General features: G+C 38.4%; 1 protein-coding gene across 1 annotated transcript in view; it reads right to left on the bottom strand.

Moving 5' to 3' along the window:
- Positions 1–21259, bottom strand: part of GSAP (gamma-secretase activating protein) — a 104380-nt gene extending 83121 nt beyond the window's left edge. Inside the window, exons 1-5 of the mRNA XM_011927720.1 lie at positions 20626–21259; positions 11097–11173; positions 9637–9693; positions 2480–2549; positions 2118–2171 (exon numbers count right to left, since the gene is read on the bottom strand). The gene's annotated coding sequence lies outside the window, so the exon portion shown is untranslated. The remainder of the gene's footprint in view (positions 1–2117; positions 2172–2479; positions 2550–9636; positions 9694–11096; positions 11174–20625) is intronic.
- Between the last annotated feature and the right edge of the window lie 31 nt (positions 21260–21290).

Raw genomic sequence — 21290 nt, 5'->3', positions numbered from 1 at the left:
GCGAGGCACTGTCAGATTACACCTAGGCAGAGCTGGCCAACATGGTAAAGTTTTGAGATACCCAATACAATAACTAATAATGTTCATTGCACTGTTTTTAAAGATGCAAGCAGATAATCTTACTATAAGTGCATCAAACTTACAAGACTGAGCAAGCATCCCTGAATAGACTTTAATGTTGTAATCAAGTAAAGTTTAAAATTGGCCTGAAAGTAAATTTTATATTCTACATAATCATAAATGACCACTGTTCTGTGTGACAGTCAGGCATATATGGTGAACAATAGATAGATGTAAAAAATATAGTTACTACTCAGTTTCCCAACATAATAAAGAATTTTTAAGGCCAAAAAAATAAGGCTCAAGAAGAACTGGGAGGCACAGGAGCCAACCCAAGGTTCTATACAGATGCCCACCCTCACCACCTCCAGGAACACAGCAGCTAGGCCTTTCCTCTTCTTGGAGAAAGGGGTCTATTAGCCCAAAGGTCAGGGCCATATCCTGGGGTTTTGCCCATACCCTTGTTTTAAGGGTCAGCACACCAATGTCCCAGATCACATTTTACTTAAGCCATTCCAGTTCTATCTCCTCTGAAGCAAGCCCTGCGCTTAATTCTAAAAGGAGCAGAGAGTTCCAACAGTACTGGGGAAAGGAGGACATGGCACTGAAGAAGGAAGGGGTTGTTGTTCTCAGTATATCAAGGCAGGAGGAGGGTAAGGATGAGCAATACAAATTATGAGATTTCAGGTGAGCCTCCCGCCCACCAAATCTCCCATAAACAATTTTACTGAGGCCCCCAAGGAAGTCCTATCGAGACTCGGCTCTGGGGAAATGTGTGTCATGAGAAGCCCAGGAGTGCCTCACAAGCCTCATGTGGAAAATAAGTACAAAGGGTTTTTCCATCACATGCAACGGCAGGAAAATCCATCTGAGTGGTAACTATGCTAACAAAAGAAGTAATTTAAGAAGGAATTTAAGCGTCAAATAAACAGAACAGATGGAAAGCACCTGGGAGCAGAACAGTACGAGATTGATAGGAGACCCACTAGGCCAGAAGTTGACCAATGGTAGTCACAGGCTGGCTCCAGCCCACAGGTGGTTACTATTGTCCCAAGTAGGATTTTTAAATATATTCAAGCCAACATTTACAAATTTGATCTTTAAAAAAAGCTCCAGACTTCCGTTGATACATTGAAAAGCCAGTTCCACTGGACTTGCTAGTGACAACAAAAAGCTAGAGCTGAGTAGTGGCTCCCCCTCTTGAAAGTTCCCCACAGGGCATCCCCACCCCACTACTAGTTCCTATAGTTCTTGAACTTTTTTTTTTTTTCCATTAAAGAAAAAAAAATATTTCTTGGTTTGTATGTTAAAAATGGGAAAAAACAAAAAACAAAAAAACAAAGACATTCTGCTGGTCACTTGATTTTTTTTCTTACATTCAAACTACTTCACATATTTACATGGTCTCTCAGGCCAGTGTATGCATTTGCAACTGAAACCCTAGACTAGACTGAAAACCCCATGAGGGCAGATGCTATACCTCTCTTACACATCATTGTTTCCCCAGCACCATGCATAGTGCCTGACCCACAGCAGGCACTCAATACTTGAGTTATAGACAGAGGGATGACTTACAGCACTTTTTAAAAGGTGGTGGGGAGGGGCCAGTGAGCATCACACAGCTACAAACTATAAAGTGGGCCTTGGCAAATGAGCAGAATTGATCTTCAGTATTGGTGTACTACTTACAATGTGTTAGGTACTAATCAATACTTAACCAGATATAAGAAAAGATGCATTCTTGACTTTCCCAATCTTTTACACCAATATCTGACCATAGGTTTCTACTTCAGCATTTATTTAGCCTGCAGGTAATAATTACCATCTTAATACTTCTATTAAATCACTGTTAGATCATTGTCTGTACTTTTCTGTTTGCTTGAAAAAATATATATTTTTTAGAAGTCTTGTTCATGCTTGATATGACCTTTGTCTTTTATTCTGAGATACAATGAGGCTATTTCTAAAGATGCTTGAAATCTTATTTAGTAGTATAATAAATCATCTACCAATAACCTTCACCTACCCATAGGTATTAAAAAGTGTAATTTCATTACCTGGTTGAAGTTCGTTCCTTTTTCCTTCTTTAGTAGACTGAACTAAACTTGCAGCTAATGGAAAAAGAAAAAAAAATTCCATTAGCAATTGATCCATATGATGGCTTGTTAAAGCTTACCATTTTATACCTCAAATAGATGAGGGCTCAAAGAGATATGTCAACGGAAGATAAGGGCAGAACACAAAACATTCTTTTTTGTAGGTATACCCTCCACATTCTTTATTTCAAACTTAACTTCTCAAGAACATTTCTTTCTCAGAAAATCATTGTTATAGAATAATACTGAAAAAATCTAATACTTTGAAACTCTTAAAAGATGTAGCTCAGTTCTTGACGTGTAGCAGTAAGAGCTCAACTTACCAAGTAAAGTTCTTTCACTGTTGACAGAGCAACTGAAAACTTGCAAGTCTTTCTCAAAGGTATACAGAAGCTATTAAAGCAAAAGTATTTTTTAGTTTGAAGTTTCATACATTAAATAACAATTATATGAACATAAATTCCCATTAAGCTCTGTGCTAAGTATTACTGGGGCAAAATATTTCAGTAAAGAATGAAACTAATTTAGCTATGCTGACACATTCCAGACTACTCTTTAACCAAAAAAAAAGTTTGCTATTGTAAGCCATGTTTGGCACTGATATTTAGCCATGAGACAACCAAGTATAGTGGTTAAGAGCATAGATGTTGGAGCCCAACTAGACCCAGGTTCAAATCCTTACTCTGTCACTTGCTAGCTGTGTGACCTTGGATAAATTATTCAGCTTCTCTATCCCGCCATCAGTAAAACACATCTACTCTAGGATTGTTAGGAGGATCAAGTGAGATAATCTCTATGAAGCACTTAGTGCAATAAGCACTCAAATGTTAGCTATTGTAATTACTGAGGTAATTAATTACAAAATAATCATTAGTTTTCTTAGCCACTGTCACAAGTGCATCTCCCATAGGCCTTTCATATTTAGAGAACCAGGAAGGTAGTCTTCTTTAATTTTCTTTCCTTGTTGTTGTTTAAAATGTTCAAAATGTTGCAAGATTCCATTTTCTTGAATATTAAAGAAAATGAAAATGCCCATGTAGGAGGATGTGATGTGGAGATTGAGGAACTAGAGAACACCAGTTCTATTAGGCAGGCTGTCTGAAAGAACACCCAGAAGATAAGGGAAAGAGACAGTCTTAGATCTCAGAAGACAACAGCCTAAGAGAAACAGTAAATAGTATAAGTATTAAGAAGGTTACTAGTACCTGCACCCTAAAAAAGTATTGAGAACACACAAGACCCCTATAGCTAGAAGTCGATGGGAAAAGCTGGCAATGCTAGGGGACAACTGATTACGGAAAGTAAACTTTCAGTTAATCAGGTACTGAATTCAAGTGAGAATTTTTGGTTTCCTTTGACTCTTGCTCTAATTGAGGAATTCTAAATTATTACTAAGAAGAATCTAATTCTAAATTATTACTAAGAAGAATGGGTACGTACACATAATTTTTAATGTGTTATCTTTTAATTACAAAGATAACATAAGTATAGGCTCAATGTTTAAAAGATGCAAACACTATCAAATAAAAAGTCAAAGCCAGCCTGGACAACATGACCAAATCCTATCTCTACAAAAGTTTTTTTAAAAATATGTCAGGTATGGTGGTATGCCTGTAGTCCTAGCTACTTGGGAGGCTGAGATAGGAGGATTACTTGAGCCCAGGAGGTTAAGACTGCTATGAGCCATGATTGTGCCACTGCACTCCAGCCCAAGTGACAGAGGGAGACCCTGTCTCAAACAAAAATAAAAGGTCAAAAGAAATAGCAGTCCTTCATACTCAGCCAATCTCAACTCTCTTCCAAAAGGAAGCACGTTTATAAATTGTCTATATTTATGCACTTACATTACACAGTTACATTGTGAGTTTTTAAAAAACATAAATGGAATGTATTAAATGTATTATTCTGACAACTTGCTTTTTTCATGTAACAACATGTTTTGGAGAGCCTTCTGTATCAGTACAGAAGTCTTAATCCTTTAATAGCTGTATCAATTTCCAAAACTTACTGATGGGCATTTAGTATGCCTCCTACATTTAGGTAATATAATAATCCAATGAACCTTATACATAAACCTGTGTGAATCTGTGCAGATATTTCTGTAATATCAAAACCTCAAAGTGGAATTTCTAGGTCAACAGGTGTGCAAGGATCAGAAGTCTTTAACTCCAAGCATCAAAAAATCTTCCCCAATCTAGCCTAGGCAAAAAGACAATTAGTGGCTCATGTAATTGAACAGAATCGGGTGTTACTTCAGTATTGGCTTGATCTACAGCTGGAAATATCCATTCTCCTAGCTTTCTGGGTTCAATACATTTGTCAGCCTCCACACAATAGAGCTCCAAGTTCTATTCCCCAAAGCCACAGCAACTCCAACCCAGTGAATTCACTTATCACCAAACCCAATGGAAAAGAGAAGAGTCCATGTCCCAAATTCCCAGCAAAGTATTCTCTTTTATCCAATCAGTTTAGGTCATGTTCACTCTTGTATGCACTACCAGGGAAGTCCTACATGACAGAAGGTGGGAGAAAGAGGTGGAAGAGGGTGAGGAAGGAAAGCTATTGGGACTGTGCTTACGCTTATCCCATTACTTATGCTAATGGAAAGCATAAGTAGTATACTGCTTCTCATTTGCCGATTCCAGGGTAAGACCATTAACTCAAAACTTGAGGTGGGGCAGGGCAAAGTGGAGTCAACCCACTTGTCCCTATTGCTCCCACCAAGTACAGTTTTAAAACCCTGGACATATATTTTTTTAAGTTTCAAAGATGACTCTGAAATGCAGAGAGAAGGCAGCATACTCTTTAGGGACCCCAGATCCTGATGAATGACATAGTGGTGAGTTCCCTGGGTTTTTCTTTTGTGTCATACAGCCTAGACTCGGAGCTAAAGAGATGAAAACAACAGAAATACTGATGGGAGCAGACAAAAACAAACACACACCCATGCTCTCTAGCCAAAGGAACTGGAAAGGGGAAACACAGCAAGAGAGAAACTTTTTTACTATAACCACCCTAACTCCAGCTAAACACCACGAAAGAAAATGCAACCCCACTCCTATCTCTACCAGCAAAGTCTGCATGGGGAGCTTAGACTCCCACCTTTGCCCAGCTATAACAAGGCACCCTTCCCCCTTCTGCAAGATGAGTATCAAAGAAGACCAAAAAGGAAATCAGGACTTTCATCCATTCCCAGTGGTAAATAAGCCTTCCCCCACCGAAAGTGCCAGCAAAGCCACGTGGATCCTGGACTCCCACCCAGACTCCAGTAGTAAAGAAGTCCCTTTCTACCTCCTCACTGGGATGGTGTCTGAGGTGGCTGAATGGGAAGCCAGAACTTTCACTACCACCCAGTGATAATGAGGCCTTCACCTACCTTTCCCCGATCCTGCTCCTCTGCAGTGTTATCAGTGGAAGCTAAGTGGGGAGACTGAAATCCCACTTCTGTCTGGCCATAACAAGACACTTCTCTCCACTAGGGTGTCCAAGTAGGCCAAGTGGGGAACCTGGACCTTCACCCGGCACAACTTAGCAGTAGTAGGTTGTACCACCAACCCCACTAATTCCCCAACAGGTAAATTATCAGAGGAGGCATGCTAAAGAGAAGACTTAAATAAGATCCAGAGTTTCATAATGTAGTCCTGGAAATGTCTAGCATACAATAGAAAATCTCATGTCATACCAAGAACCAGGAAAATCTCAAACTGAATGAGAAAACAATAGGCACAAGCACTGAGATAACAAAGATATTGGAATTTTCTGACAAAGATTTTAAAACGGTCATAAAAATGCTTCAATAAGTAATAACAAGTATGCTCGAAACAAATGAAAAAAGTCTCAGCAAGAAATAGAATATGTAAAGAAAAATACAAATGGAAATTTCACAGCTGAAAAATACAATTACCAATTTTTTTTTTTTTTTTTTTTAACAAAACCTCCATGGGTAGGCTCAACAACACACTGGAGAGGACAGAAGAATCAGTGAACTTGAAAACAATAGAAGTTGCCTAATTTAAATGATAGACAGAAAACCGAAAAATAAAAGAAACGGAACCTCAGAGATCCGTGAGACTATAACAAAAGATCTACCATTCTTGTAATCAGAGTCCACAAAAAGCAAAGAGAAACAGATTGGAACGTTAAGAAAAAATATTTGAGGAAATATTGGCTAATGACTAAAAATGTCCCAAATTTGGCAAGAGACTACAGATTCAATAAGTGGAGTGAACCCCAAACAGGGAAAATCCAAACAAATCCATACCAAGACACAGCATAATCAAACTTCAGAAAACTAAGGAAAAAGAAAAAATTTTTTTCAAAAACAGCAAAGAAAAAAAGTGACATCTAATGGGGGGAAAAAATTCAAAAGACAGCAGATTTCTCGTGAGAAACCAGAGAACCCAGAAGGAAATGGCACGTTTTTCAAGAGAGGAACGAAAAGAACTATGAATCCGGAATTCTATACTTGGCAAAATTATCCTTCAGGAATGAAAGGAAAAAAAAGACATTCTCAGAGGAAGAAAACTATGAAAACTTGTCATCAGCATACTTACCCTAAAAAAAATGGCTAAAAAAAGTTCTTGAAAGAGAAAGGAAATGATAAAAGGAATGTTAGAACATCAGAAAGAACCATGGAAACAGCAAATATACAGGTAAACACAATAGACCTTCCTTCTACTCTTGTGTTTTCTAAATTATGTTTGACAATCGGGGCAAAAAGTATAACATTGCCTGATGTGGATCTTAAAGAATGTACAGGAAATATCAAAGACAGAAACACGGAAAGGCAAAGAGACTTAAAAGGAGATAAGAGTTCTACACTTCATTCGAACTGGTAAAATTTCAACACCAATAGATCTTGTGGTGACGGAATAACTCTTTCTTGATTGCAGTGGTAATTACAGGAATCTACACAAGTGATGAAATGGCATAGAACTATATGCACACATTCTGCTGACATTAATTTATTGGTTTTAATATATTATCCTATAGTTATACAAGATGTAACAATTGAGAGAAACTGAGTGAAGAGTACACAGGACATTGCTGTACTTGTTTTTCAAATTTAAAAACTAAAAACTTTTAGAGAAGGATGGGTAAGCATTAAGACTCAGAAACCATTATCCCATCCTGAAGCTTAATTGCCAAGAGAAAGATTTTTTTTCCCTCTTGATGGCACCATCTTTCTCATGGTGGCACCTTTGCAAGGAAAAATATAGTGCTTGAAAAGAATTAGGCTGGGCGTGGTGGCTCACACCGTAATCTCAGCACTTTGGAGGCTGAGGCAGGCAGATCATGAGGTCAAGAGATCGAGACTATCCTGGCCAACATGGTGAAAACCCCATCTCTACTAAAACAACAACAAAAATTAGCTGGGCGTGGTGGCACACACCTGTAGTTCCAGCTACTTGGGAGGCTGAAACAGGAAAATTGCTTGAACCCAGGAGGTGGAGGTTGCAGTGAGCTAAGATGGCATCACTGCACTCCAGCCTGGCAACAGAGACTCCATCTCAACAAAAAAAAAGAATTTTAAAGACCATGTAGATTTGGTATACAAATCCATTCCTTCAATAAAACCATCGAAAGGTCAGTCAAAAACACATATGGGCTGTAAGGGTTGTGTTTATGTGGAGAAGAGACTGGAGAAGGGGAGGGTTTGTTTAGCACCTATGGTTCAGAAGCAAAATTTGCCTGTTTACAAAGCTAGTTTAAATTTCCTATTAATTTATCCTTTGGCCAATTTATTTTCTGGACTAATTTTCACATTTTGGAATTCAAAGCAGCTTTGTCACTGGAAAATTTTTGAAAACCAGCCACTCTGGAGGGAACCTATTACTATTAATCCATTGAAAAATATTCACTGCACTCCTACCACTCACAGGCAGTAAGCTAAAGGTAACCGGGATGAAACACACTGGTATGCAAAGTGCTCCTACTATCAAGTGCTCACAGTCTTGGGAAATGTGAGCGGAATATGACCCCAAAAGGTAACAGCAGTCACCACAACTGGATTGAGAGAAGACAGACTATGGTGTCTCCTCTCAATCCATTTTTTTAGAATACATGCCACACAGAAATTAAGCAACAATTGCACTGAAAACTAGGTATTTTATTCTCTTTCCCTAGACTGTGTATTGTGAAAGAGTTTATGTTGATCATCACTGTGTCTCCAGCACCTGACAGGGAAAATACTCAATGCTTATTTGTTGGATCAGTGAATGAGTGAGTGAATGAATGAATGAATGAATGTGAAAGGGGTGGAAGAAGGAAGAGAGAATTAACCAAGCAGCATATTGGAACCCTGAAGAGTAAGGCGACCTGTAAGAAATTTGTAACAGATAAAGGACATTTAAGTTCAAAAATGTCCAATATTCAATTCTAAATTGTTTTTACATAGGCACAAAATTACTCACTCTCATTTGCTCCCAGAATTAGACAAAGTCACCTGTCACATCAACCAATGCCTCATGTGAGTAATCTGGGGGGAAAAAAAGGAAAGGGGTTCCTTGTCTGAATCATTAAGAAATAATGAGAAACAAGACACAAGAAGGTTAAGCAGAAGCAGAAAGAGTCAGAGGTCATTAAATGATAATGTGGAAGTACACAAATCTCGACGAGGACACTGGACCTCCTACTTTCTTACAGGATACTGAATAATTTGTTTGAGCCAATTTTACTTAAATCTCAAAGGTCTAAGAGACTTCACCTTACTTTTTGGTTCAATAGTCCTTGTGTTTTTTGTTTAAGATAATAGGACCAAGAGATCGTTAAGGGAGAAGGAAAGCAAAGAAATATAAATTTTTAGAAAATAAAGTTGGTATTCCCACTCCTAGATATGCATACAAAAGAATTTTAAAATAGCTATGTATACAATAGTGTTCATAATAGATAAATGTTAGAAATAGATGCCCATCAACAAATAAAAGAATAAAACTGTTGCATATACTGTGATAACTGATTGCATCAATTGGAGTTATTCTGTCATACTCAATTGAGTTAAATCAAGAGATCAGGAGAGGAAAAGAGAAGCACATGGGGCACAAGTGCCTGCCCAGGTGTCTTGCAAGCCAGCTGCCAAAATGACCAAATGCCATAAACTTAAGAATAGCTTCACCTAGTAGCTACTGAAACAAACTGCCATGGCTCTAAAACTAGTTTTACCTACTGCTTTCACACACCAATGAGATCTTGCCAGCTCCCAGAAACTTTCCTATTGCCAGTGAGTTTTCTTTCAAAGCCATATGTAACATTTCTCTTTCTGATAAAACCCCCAAACTTTCTTAGTTCTTTGGACATACCAAAGACCACCCTGGTCTGTGTGCATGCCTTAAATTGCAATTCTGTTTTTTCAAATAAAATGTTTAAAGAAAAAAGAAAATAAAGTTGGAATTTATGTCTAGAAAAAGGAGGAGACAAAGAAGAAAACTCTAAAGGCAGTAAAGTAACCAATGAGTAATCTATGATTTATGGTGATTTTTACCTCATTTTGTCTGGTTGGACAATCATATAATCCAAAGATGACATTTCCCTTATCATCCTAAAAAAAATTAAACAGATGTTTATTAAATGTCATTGTTTAGGAAGTTAGAATGTTACTAGTTTTAAAACCAACCTGCAATAACTCAATCTTAGCAGTAAGTACTTTAAAAGAAGCTTTCTGTGCCTGTCAGAGGGGGACTGAATCCAGTCCAGCTAGTCATTTGGGCTCAAAGAATAAAATGCATCAATAGTGTAGAGCTCAGTGAGTCTGGGGAACTGTCTAGTAGGCCTGAGCATGGTGAAGGAGTAAATCTTTTCATACTTCCACTTATGTCTTTGAAAATATACACATATGATAGATAATAGGGATGGCTAGGACAAGTCCACAGCATTCTTATAAGTAAAACACCGTGAATCACACAATTCCTTAAAGGTACCATTCTAAGACACAACTTACAATAATTATTTTTACTTAAAAAAGTACAGTGATGTAACTGCGCAAACTGGCCATTTGAATTATTCATGTGTGCTTATTATAGTAAAGCTAAATTTTCCTTAGAACACTTGACATTGAAAACACATTGTTAAATAACAATGCTGCACATGCCTGTAGTCCTAGCTACTGGGGAGGTTGAGGCAGGAGCTCAAGGAACCTACTTGAGCCCATGAGTTTGAGGCTGCAGTGAGCTATGATTATGCCACTACACCCCAGCCTGGGTGACAGGGTAAGACCCTGTTTCTAAAAACAAAATAATAACAATGCTTCAAAAGTCAAGTCCTAACATATCTACGTCTGAAGAGACTAATCATATTTAATATTTTCTCCAATGATAAAATGTTAACATATTAATTAGGTTTAAACATTTTTACTTGGCATTTTTTGTCTAGAAAACGAAATTGTTCATTGATTCAAAATTTGAGTTATTATGTCAGATATGCCCATTTAGTTTTATTTTAAAATGAAGAAACATTTAATACTAATTTTTTTTTTTTTTTTTGAGACAGGATCTCGCTGTGTCACCCAGGCTGGAGTGCAGTGGCACAATATCAGCTGACTGCAACCTCCACCTCCTGGGTTCAAGCGAATCTCCTGCCTCAGCCTCCTAACTGGAACTACAGGTGTGCGCCACCACGCCCAGCTCATTTTTGTATTTTTTGGTAGAAACAGGGTTTTGCCATGTTGGCAAGGCTGGTCTCAAACTCGTGACCTCAAGTGATCCGCCCGCCGCAGCCTTCCAAAGTGCTAGAATTACAATGTGAGCCACCATGCCCAACCTACTACTACTAAATTTCAATCACTTTATTCAATCTCACACACACAAAGTCTTAAGATTAAATGCCAACAAGTTTATTCATTACCCCTCAATAAGATACAGTATAGAATTCTGTAAAAAGAGAATATAAATGATTAAAAACAGTATATTTTACATCTTACCACAATAAAAAAGAATATAGACATACCTTATATGTATAAATAATATTTCCATTTCTTTCAACATTTAATACACGTAAGCTCTCATAATCGTTTTCTAAAACATCTGAAATGATAATAGCAGGTTAATACTCAGCAGAAGATGGTTAGAAACATATCTAACCAATATATTAGTAAAGGAAACCAAATATAAATATATACTAATAATTCTATTATATAAAACTTAAAAACAGGCGAAACGAATCTCTTTTATTAGAAGTACAAACAGTAGTGACCTTTAAGGAAGGAGAAAGCCATAGTCATTGAGAGGTATCTCAAGAGAGCCTTGTTAGGTGTTGGTAATGTTAAATGTCTTGGGTATACTGATATACTCTATGATAACTCACTGAGCTGTATGCTCTTTTCTGTGTGAATGTTATACAATAAATTTCAAGTATCTGTTAGTTTTTGCTTTGTGCATTTTGAGGATACATCATTAAGGACATACAAATTTAGAATTGTTATAGCCTCCTGGTGGATTAACCACTGTTAGGCTCTAAGCTGAGCTGCCAGCTGTCTGAGTACTCAATTAAAACAAGATTAAAAAGTTAATATTAACTTTTTAACAGTCAAGCTTTTAATCACTTACTGTGACGCTATAAAGCAAGAGGCTAAACAAGAGAAAGTGCTAATGTCCCTGGTCTATTTTCTCCCCATGGAATGGTGCCGTTAACCAAGGGTCAAGTGAATCAGCACAGATATGGAGCTCTCTTCACAATCGAGGGACCCTCCCAAAAAGGTTCCTGCCAGTATCATGGATCCAGGTGCCAAGGGTAGGGAGAGGGAGAAGAGCTAGGAGTGGAAAATTATTTCACTGGAGTAGAGAAAAAGCAGTCTTCAAAGCTCCCCTCTTCCACCTGCTAAGGTGGTTTTAGTGGTTTAGAGGCACCTGAGAAAGGTCTCTACTAAAGGCCTCTGATAAAGAGGCCTCTAAATGAAGAACCTGGGCTAGGAATGCAGCTATCTGTAACAGTATGGCTGGCCAGCGGGGCCTGAATCACACCTACAACTCATTTCAGGGACTACGGTGCATTGGCCACACACCAAGTCGGATTTGAGGAGAGCAGCTTTCTCCCGTAAGGCCTGTCAGATAAAGTCTTTGTAACTGCACATGGTTGGGTCTGAAAAATTACACATAAATTTTTAAAATAGGAGCTGGATTAGCAACCCTTTATTCATTATACATCCTTTATTTCTAATAATTATTTTACTTTAAGGTCTACTTTGATATTAATATAATAATATAACTACATCAGCTTGGTTAGTGCTTGCATAACTTTCTGTTATTAATATTCCTGTGTCCTTATATTGAAGATATGTTTTATAAGCAGTATCTACTTGGGATTTTTTCCTCCAATCTGACGTTCTTAATCTTTTAATTGGGGTATGTAGTCCATTTACATCTAATGTAATTACTAACATATTGGGTTGATATTTGTCATATTACTATTTGTTTTCTATGTGTCTCACCTGTTGTACTACTCTTCTAGACTAAGTTTATGATTTCATTTGATTACCTATTAACTTGTCAGTTACATGTTTTTGCTATTCTTTTATTAGTTATACTAAAAGTTATAACATGCATCCTTGACTTATTATGTTTTAGTATTACGTGATGCAAAAAAAATCTGATGCAACTGAAACTCTCATACATTGTTAATAGGAGTATAAATTGGAAAACTGGCAGTACCTAGTGAATCTGAACACATGACTCAGCAACTACACTTGTACATACATCCTCAAAAGAAATATATACATATATTTAGCAAGGGACACATAAGAATGTCTATAGTACTGTGGTACATCATTGCCCAAACCAGAAACCCAAACTATCCATTAAGTGAAGAATGAATAAATTGTGTTATATCCAAACAATAGCACAAAACAAGGAATTAACATTCTGCAATAACACATATAAAACTGAGCAAAAGAACCTTCCCCACCACCAAAAAAGGTACAAATTGTATGTTTCAATTCATACATAAGTTTTCGATAATAGGCACAACTAATCTACAGTGTTAGATAAGTGACTACTAGAAAGGACCATGAAGGACTTCTGAGGTTCTGTTAATGTTTTCCTTGCTGTTCTGAGTCCTAGTTGCATGAGTGTGCTTCACTTTGTGAAAATTAACTAAGCTGTGAACTTATAACTTGTGTCCTTGTCTATATGAAAGTCATATTTTGCGGAAGGACATACAGACTCTTTACACAAAACATTTAACTTATAAGTTAACTGACCATCTTTCTTCTAAAATTTTAGGATATTTCTCCTAAATCTACAGTTAAAGGATTTAAACATTGGTAGAGTCAGCATTGTAATTATCACTGATTGGGCAGAAGTGTGTATTTTTCCAATTTCCTCAAAAGTTATCCAAAATTATGGCCAGGCACAGTGGCTCATGCCTGTAATCCCAGCACTTTGGAAGGCTGAGGCAGACTGATCACTTGAGGCCAGGAATTCAAGACTAGCCTAGTCAACGTGGTGAAATCCAATCTCTACTAAAAAATACAAAAAATTAGCTGGGCATGGTGGTGCACACCTGTAATCCCAGCTACTCAGGAGGCTGAGACAGGAGAATCACCTGAACCCAGAAGGTGGAGGTTGCAATGAGCTGGGATCGAGCCATTGCACTTCAGAGCAAGACTGTCTCAATAAATAAATACATAAATACATAAATTAATAAAATTGCTTAAATTTGACTCATTTTTTCCCATACAGGAATAGTTTTTACATTAATTACATTGATTATGACAAATTCTAATATTAAGACAAAACATATGCAAAATATGTGTAACTCAGCAAATTTCTATCTATATTCCAAAAAGGAAAAGACAAGATAAAAAATAAGGATAATTGGTGAGCTGGACATCAGCACTGGAGCTGGACGTGGGAAACATTTAGAGAGAGGAAGAGCAGGTTTCACTGAGAAATCATCCTGAGATCTCTCTTCCCTTCCCCTCACAAGCAGTAGCTTCATGCATCTCCTAGGGGCAGGGCAAAAGCATAGGGCAAAGCGTTTTCTACACATGGGTATAAACGTTTGTCAGTATATTGACATGTATATTGAGATGTCAGACTCACTTCACACTGAAGGATAATAAAGATAATAATTTAGTCTCTTAGGGGACTAGGATTTAAATAATCAGTTTATGGGCCGAGCATGATGACTCATGCTTGTAATCTCAGCACTTTGGGAGGCCAAGGTGGGAGGATGGCTTGAGCTCAGGAGTTCAAGACCAACCTGGGCAAAATAGCAAAACCCCATCTCTTAATAACAATAACAATAATAATAATAATAATAATAATAATAATGCTTATGGATAAGTAGCCCTTCACAATTTAGAGAGTTCTCATTTCTATCTCATCTGCATTGTACAAGGTATTCCAGGCCTACTACACTTTTCAACATGATAATGATACTTGACCCATATACAGTGAAAAGATGGCACAGACTGAACTCAAACCTAGAAAAAGGTAAACAGAACAATGAGCTGAGTGTTCTGTATCAAGCTTACAATGAGAAAATGAGTAATTACTCAAAAGTCCTTTGAAAGGTAGATATTGTAGACATCTAAAGAGAATTTCAGTGAGTTCTTTTTCATCCTGTACATGACTTCAAACTTCTGGAATGCAATGTGTCAATATTTTGAGAAGTATTTTTTTTCTTTCAAGATTGTAAGTATGCTAGGAGAGACTGTCTCAAAAGTACACTTAAAAAGTTTCGGCTAAGATAAGAAACTTCTTTACAAGAAATCTTGCTAAATCCAATTTACTTGCAAAGGCATATCTATTTTCAGATTACTATAATATCAAGAGGAAAAAATTCTCCAACAAACGCAGATTACAATAAATGACACATGCTTATCCCATTAAACTAGTGGTTCTCAACTCTGGCTGTCTTAAAATCATTAGGGGAGCTTTTAAAAGAACACTGATGCCCCAAGCCATACCCAGGATAGTCTGATTTTATTGAGCTGGTGTTTAGCCCACTCTCTGATGTATATGTATGTGTTTTAGGTTCCCTGGGTGATTCTAATGAATTAAGCAGCCAGGCTTAAGAACCACTGAACTACAAATGTACATTACATATTAAGCAGTATTCGTTAGAGGGCATAACTTGGACCATCTTATAACCATGACAGAGTTGAAAGAAATAAAAATAATGTTGTCATGGGAACATTAGGTAATAACTGCAGGGCTGAATAACCCTGCAGTTAAGTACATGGTTCACATTTCAAGGACATTTGAAATAGACAAATTTGGTAATGTTGCAAATCCAGAGACCAATGTCTCACCACATACTATTAAGCCATCAGCTCTTCCTCCCTGGACTAGTTGCCCATGTCTTAACACACCCTTTTAAAAGAAGTATTCAGTAACCTCTTTGCTTATTCATTCTGACTCTTCTCCCAGTAGTTCATCACTGGAAAGTCCAGAGGAAGAAGTTTTGCAATTTCAAATGAGGAAATGTGGTTTAATTTCACAGTTTAGTGTACTCAGTGCTCATGAAGAAAACAATGTAGCATTTTGATAGATACTTGCATAGGTAAACCTATAAAAGAAAGGAGAGTACCTAGATATTGAAGGTATTGGCAAGGCATAGCTCTTGTAAAACAAGCTGGTTGGCCAGATATTCTCATTAGTTTCAATCTATTCTTTGTCAAACAAAAGTGATTTCACTTTACATGAAGAGGGTTTGTCAAATGTGTACATTTTATCCCAAACTGCTATGAGACAAAATCAAAGTATTTGTCTTTCCAATGACCATACTTAAGGAGAAAAATGTCATGCAGCCTCATACAAAATTTTGAACTAGTTCCTAATACATACATCAAGAGGTGATAAAATATGAGTATGCCTATAACATTATTCTGTAAATAATTCATATAAATCCTCAGACTCAAGATGACCAGTTATTACAATTCCTAAACCTATGCAGTAAACATTATGTGATTTATATTTCATATTCTGAGTAAAATGAAGTTAAGAGAGAAATGAGAATTAGAAAAGGAGACCAGGAAAGAATTAGCAGAAATAAAAGTAAAAAGGACAGATAGTGGCAAGAAAATAGTAAAAAAAAAAAAAAAAAAAAGTGAAAACAATGTGACTAAGGTAACCTTCTGGCCCCCAAATCAATCTAGGAATACATAGGAGGCAACATAAAAAAAGTACTATTCTTGAATCAGTCACTTGGTAAAATATACCACTTCCCTGGCAAAGATTACAATATTTGAAAGACAAGTCAATCTGGTGTTTCATAAATCCAAGACTAATAAAAGCAGGCAAGAAAATCTACATCCTTTCCAGTCTTCAATATTGACATTTAAATGTTAGAAAACTTACATATTGTGGATCTTATTTTCTTGAAGATGTGATCAATCCCAACAAGGGATTGAGCACTGGATACAAAAATCAACATGTAAGATCTGTTACAGTGCTGTATACCAGCAATAGCTACAACATGTCATGTTTTTAAGTGTGCTAGTTATGAGAGCAACAAAAAATAACCTAGGATGAAATCTAGCAAAACATGTGCAGAACCTTCATGGAGAAAATTCTAAGACTTATTAAGAGTCATTTTAAAAGATCTAAATAAATAATGAGCTATACTTTATTCATAGTTAGGAAGATCCAATATCATAAAGATGCCAATTCTCCCCAAGCTGATCTACAGAGGCAATGTGACTAAAGGAAATTCAAATCAACTCTTTTGTGAAATCTGACAGGCAGATTCAAAAATATATATATGAAAAGGCCAAGTGCATACAACAGCTAAGACACTCATGAAGAATACTAAGGTGAGGCAACTTACCCTACCAGTTATCAATACTTATCATAAAGCATAGTTATTAAGATGTTGTCATGGCCGGGCATGGTGGCTCACGCCTGTAATCCCAGCGCTTTGGGAGGCCGAGGTGGGCAGACCACTTGAGGTCAGGAGTTTAAGATCAGCCTGACCAATATGGTGAAACTCCGTCTCTACCAAAAATATAAAAATTCACTGGGAGTGGCAGCGCATGCCTGTAATCCCAGCTACTTGGGAGGTTGAGGCAGGAGAATCGCTTGAACCTGGGAGGCGGAGGTTGCAGTGAGCTGAGATTGTGCCACTGCACTCCAGCCTGGCGACAGAGCCAGACTCTCAAAAAAAAAAAAAAGAAAAAAGAAAAAGTTGTCAAGTTGAGATAATGGAACAAAATGAACTCAGAAAAGGAGACCTACATAAGGCAGCTTGATGTGACAGAAGGGGCTTTGTTGTGAGAACTAAAAGGACTATTGGGTTGATAATATTGAAACAATTAGCTATTAATTTTTTTTAATTGGCTATTAATTTTTTTTAATACCACATAAAAATAAATTCTAGGTAGATTAAAATCAAAATGTAAAAAAGTCATAAAGCTTCTAAAACTTAATATTAAAAATGTCTTCACGACTTCAAAACAGGGAGGATTTAAGAGATCCTAAAAGGTACCAACTATAAAGAAAAACTCCTAATTTAGACTACATTAAAATTAAGAACCCCTGTTTATCAAAGGCACCATCACAAACTGAAACAAAAGTGATAGATTGAGAGAAAAATATCTGCAACATATGTGATAAACAAAGAACTAGAATCCCAAAAATGTAACTCCTAAAACAATCAATTAAAAAAAATAGGAAAGTGGACAAAAGGATGAATAGACATTTCACAGGCGGGGAAATTCAAATAGCCGGTAAATACATAGAGATGCTCAACCACGGAGCACAATGAAAGAATCAGTCCTACCAGTTTGACAAAAAAAAAAAAAAAATTTTAAATCCTGAACTGTCAAGGGCTTGTGAGGATAGTGAGTACCAGAAACATTTCCACACCACAAATCGGAGTGTTAATAAGTACAACACTTTGGAAAACAATTTGGCACTGCCCAGGAAAGATGAAGATGTGCACAGCCTGTAACTCAGCAACTCCGCTTTTAGACATACATTCTAGAGAAACCTACGCCTGTGTGCACCAGGTGGTAAGAGTACTGACCATACAGCAAAACCCAGAAACCCCCCAAAAGCCACCCACTGGAAAAGTAAGTTGGGTTCCCTAGGAAGCACTCTGAGACAGAGTTTACTACCTAGTATATTCATCAGGGAGTGCTCAGGAAAGTGGGATTAACACCCGTAAGAGGAAGGAGAAGGAAGCAAGTCCTGGTAGGGTGAGAAGTCCAGCAGCAATGCAGGCCCAATATCCTCAGGTGACCTTGGGCCCCCCACAGAGGAAGCTTCAGAACTGAAATGGAGTTGTCCCATGTTCAATCGAAATGGCCAGGCCTTTAAAGCCCACTCAATCTCATGTGGTCCACACCCAAAAGGAAGTGAAGTTGGGTAGGGCAGCCCTCTTGCCAGGCAATCCCTGAAGGGGCTGACAGTTGAAGACTGCCTGCTGACTATACTCACAGCATCTGGGACAAACTCTTCTTTGAAAGGAAAATCTAAGGGGTGCATCTCCATGTCCACCATCATGCTGAATTCACACGATGGAACACTATATAGCATTAATTAATACAAATTAATAACTTGCAGCTAGCCAGTCAATATGAATACATCTCACAATATTGAGAAGGAAAATAAGCAAAAGGAATACATACAGTATGCTTTAAATTTCACAGGCAAGCAAAATGAAGTATTTTGCCGAGGGAGATATACATATGGGCTAAACTACAAATAAAGTCAAAGTAATGTTAAAATATAAAAATTTAAATGGTTGCTAACCTAGGAGGTGAGGATGAGAGAAAGAAAGAGAATCAGAAAGGAGCACATAAGAGCCTTCAAGAGTCTTGACATTGCTCTATTTTTAAGCTGGGTCGTGGGTACATGGTTTTGCTTTGGTTTTTTATTATTTACACCTACATGTTAAAATATTCTTTTATGCAGTTGTTTTGATTTTTAACAAATATCTTCTTTTATTTCAGGAGAAACCGTTTTCTCAAAAGTTCAACTCAGAACCAGGAGCAAATGCAGTAACCAAATCTGGTCTCTTTCCTCCTTGACCCCTTTTTGACCAAAATGCTATCTTATAGGCACAGAATTTCCATGGCTGACTTAGCCCAGCTCTCTGTTTTGTCAGGAATATGTCATACGTATTTCATGAGAATTACTTAGCACCGCTAAGAAAACTTCAATTGTATTTGTTGATGTAAAAATATTAAGGCTTCAAATTTAGAAAGCAAGTATGCATAGAGGAGGCATTACAATGGTATAATTATTCATAATTTACATTTGAAAAGCTGGAACTTTGAAAGGATAATGATTTGCACAAATGTGTGTAGTAACTGCTGTGCTAGAAATGAGACAGAATCCCAGATTTCCCTGCCACTGCTATAAATTACAGAACAGGAATTAATTTGTGTGGGGGTATTTTTGAGCTACCACCCACTGGTGATTATCAGAGGTGATAATTATCTTAGTATAACAGGGCTAATATCTTGCCAAGATATTTGCTCTGAAAGAGCAAAATACTACCAGTATCAGAAAAGCTAGTATTTTCAGAAAGTACCTTCTGAGGACCTAGAGCTATCTGTTTAGTGGAAGGTCAATACACAAGTTTATATTTCTTCAGAGATGAGAGAAAGATACAAGGAAGCCAGGTCCAAGTGGGTCACACACAGCTTTTCAAGCACAACACACATTACTGAAACATAAGACTGTGGCATTTCACACTTCATCTAACTTCTCATTTGCAGACAACTGCCATTTAGCAAAATAAAGTGGGAGTCCAGAAAAAGGAGTACTTCGTGGTAAAAGACAGAGCTGCCTGTTGTATTTCAAAAAGTTAAGCCTTCAAAAATTTTTCAGACATTTGGGTTACTTTTTTTAATTTTATTTATTTATTTTATTTTATTTTATTTTTTGAGATGGAGACTTACTCTGTTGCCCAGGCTGGAGTGCAGTGGCGCGATCTCAGCTCACTGTAACCTCTGCCTCTCAGGTTCAAGCGATTCTTCTGCCTCAGCCCTCCCGAGTAGCTGAGATTACAGGCGCGTGCCACCACGCCCAGCTAATTTTTGTATAAAATTCTTCCTTGACCACCCTCCCCACCTCGGAAAAAAGTAAAGCCTTACTAATCATGACACTAATGCAAACTCAATGCATACGCCACACAAACATATAACTCCTTATTTGGAATAACATTGCAAGCCAAGGAAACCTACAAATAACTCCGCTATAGTCACAGGAGAGTGTGAAGATACAAGATAGCAACTTGATATATAACTTACATCAAGAAAAATTTCACCAGCGTTTAGGGAAAGGAGTAGTATATGTGGGTCATTTAATACCCACTTCCGAAAAACCCACTTCCAAATTTACCGAAGTGGACAACGCCCTACACGCAAGATGAGACCCACAGGCATCGCTGCTTTGAAGCTGCATGTAAGCTCTGAAGCTCCAACATTTACAGAAGACTTTAAAAACTTTGTGAGAAATCACAACGTTTTCCTTCTTTAAAGTAGATCAGTGCTGGGAAGGCTCAAAAGTCACTTTCACTCCCTTACCGAATCATCAAAAAGCCCCGAGGTGGCTGGACCGGGAGCCGAGCATCTCGCGCGCAGCCCCAGCCTGCACAGGTGCGGAGCTCGGGGGCGCCTGGGGGCTCTCGCTCCGCAGCCCGCAGCCGGCCCCTGCCCTCTCGCGCCGAGCCCCGTGTCCCCTGAGCCACGGACACGGTTCAACAGAGGCAGAAACACGTCGCGCAAATGTGGGGACAAACTGTTTCACTGTTAGGTATAGGGCGGTTTCCTCGGTGGTCACGGATTCTTTCTCAAAACGTGAAGCTTCCAGGAGCACCCCTGTCTCGGCAAAGCCCCTGCGCGGCCGATGAACCCCCCGGGAGGTGAGATGCGACCGCTAAGCTGAGCACCACCCTCTGCCCTCGCCGTGAGGTGATGCTGAGGGAACCGCCAGCGTCCCGGCCCCTCGGCCAAGGGAGAATTCCCGCGGGCCCGCAGCGAGCCAGGCGCCTAAGGCCCCGCCGCCACCTGGCCCGGGCTCTGCCCCCAGACCTTCCGCCGTGGCTGGGTGAGGGTGGCAAAGCCAAAAGAGCCCTCTGAGGAGAGGAGCGGCGCCCTCGCACCAGCCTCCACAGGGCGGCAGGGCCCCGAGTTGCTCCCCGCCGGGTCCGAGCCCGGGGGCTATGAGGGACTCCCACTCCCCGCCCCCA

Source organism: Colobus angolensis, unplaced genomic scaffold, assembly GCF_000951035.1.
Source record: "Colobus angolensis palliatus isolate OR3802 unplaced genomic scaffold, Cang.pa_1.0 Scaffold74, whole genome shotgun sequence".
NCBI lineage: Eukaryota > Metazoa > Chordata > Mammalia > Primates > Cercopithecidae > Colobus > Colobus angolensis.
The sequence above is the reverse complement of the archived record's forward strand: the minus strand, read 5'-3'. Positions and strand labels throughout refer to the sequence as shown.